This window comes from Bos mutus, unplaced genomic scaffold (assembly GCF_027580195.1).
Source record: "Bos mutus isolate GX-2022 unplaced genomic scaffold, NWIPB_WYAK_1.1 CTG200, whole genome shotgun sequence".
In the NCBI taxonomy this organism is placed as follows: Eukaryota; Metazoa; Chordata; class Mammalia; order Artiodactyla; family Bovidae; genus Bos; species Bos mutus.
The window spans coordinates 1-1,940 of record NW_027219453.1 but is presented as its reverse complement, the minus strand read 5'-3'; positions in this window follow the sequence as shown (position 1 = coordinate 1,940).

The following is a 1,940-nucleotide window of genomic DNA, read 5'->3' as shown; positions in this document are numbered from 1 at the left end:
ACACTGATGAAAGAATTACAATTTTATTTAAATCTTACCTAATTGTAAAATAAATGTTTCTGGATAATGCCTTATTTTATTTTTTCAAAAAATTGTACAATCATTCTATTTCTTTGAATTCAAATTTCAATTTAGGCTCTGTTTGGCCCAAAGTTACCATTCACAGTGATACATTAAGACTCAGAGGTATAATTGTGAGATTTCTTAACACTGATTTAGGCAGGTATTTGTGTGTCCTGGTCAGCCTTACTTTTTTAATGAGTTAAAAGTTCTCGGGAATGAAGGAAAAAGTATGATATCTTCCTTCAGTGAGATAAGAGGGGAATCACTTCTGCACTGGATGTTCATTCAGGGCTGGGTGGAATCCTCATGTCTTTTGGAATTTTTAATCCCTATGGACTCAAAGTTATTTTTTTAAAAAAGTGGATCCAGTGTATTTTCTCTTATCCATATTTGTCCCAAAGAATTCTCAACCTCCTACCTTTGGATGAACTTTGATTTGACAAGGTTTCCAAAGAGGAATTTTCCCAGTTTTGTGTCTGTGTGTGTATGCACACATCCATGTCTTAGCACTCACCCTGGGAAACAAGGGAAAATTGGTCTTTTAAATACTTCCTTTGATCTCTGCCTTCCTATCTTCCCAATTGCTACAATAACTGGGATTCTGACTCACGAGGAAAATTCTGTAGTCTTGAATTATTGACAAATGACCCTCCAGGGCCACTGATGCTGTTTCATTTACTGGAATGCTCAGTTCTCCAGTTCAGGAGGAAGTACCTAGTTATGAGAAACTGAGGAGCTGGATTTTTGTATACAACAGAAAAGATCTGCACACAGAGGGGCATTCCCTTTTATCAGGGACCCCTGGGTTTCCCTGGTAGCTCAGCTGGTCAAGAATCCACCTGCAATGCAGGAGACCTTGGTTCAATTGGGAAGATGCACCAGAGAAGGCAATGGCTACCCACTCCAGTATTCTGGCCTGGAGAATTCCATGGACAGAGAAGCCTGCCAGGCTACAGTCCATGAGGTTGCAAAGAGTTAGCCATGAATGAGTGACTTTCACTGGCCCCAGAAGTGAAGCCCTTTCCTGAAAAGAATATGACACTTATAAGTTTTTCCCGTCACATGTTCTTTTCTTTGTTAAAGACTGAAGAAGGTGTTCTGGAAGCTCCTCAGTTACTGGTGCTGGGAAAACTGTATAACTGCACACATGAGATGAGAACCGAACACTTCCTCCCACCATATACAAAGGTAAACTCAAGATAGATTAAAGGCCTAAATGTAAGTCCTGAAACCATAAAGCTCATAGAAGAGAACATAATTAGACACTGTTTCACATAAATCACAGCAATATATTTTTGGATTTATATCCAAAGGCAAAGGAATAAAAGCAGAAGTAAACAAATAGGACTGAATTAAAAGCATTTACACAGTGAAAGAAACATTTGACAAAATGAAGATATACTGAATGGGAGATAATTTGCAACTGAGATAAATAATACCGGGTTAATATCCAAAATTTTAAACAGTTCATACAACTCAATATTAAAAAAAAAAAACAAAATATCACTGTTTGGCTCATTCTGGTAATTGCTGCTTATCTGTGTCATTATCTTTATTATAGTTCACCTCTGCCCAGAAAAAACACAGAATTTTTTCTTTACTGTATTATTCAAGGTACTTCAGAGAAACAGAATATCTATTTATATATCTATTTTCATCATGAATATTTATTTGAAGATTCTTTAATGTAAGGAATTGGCTCACATAATTACAGACCCTGAGAAATTCCATTCCTGCCATCTGCAAGCTGGAAATCTATGTAACTCAGTCCAAGTCCGAAGCTTGAGGCCACAGTACAGTCTAGTCTCAACGCAATAGAAGAGCTGCCTCTCAGCTCAAGTAGGCAGGCAGGAACAGGAAGAACAAATTCTTCCTTC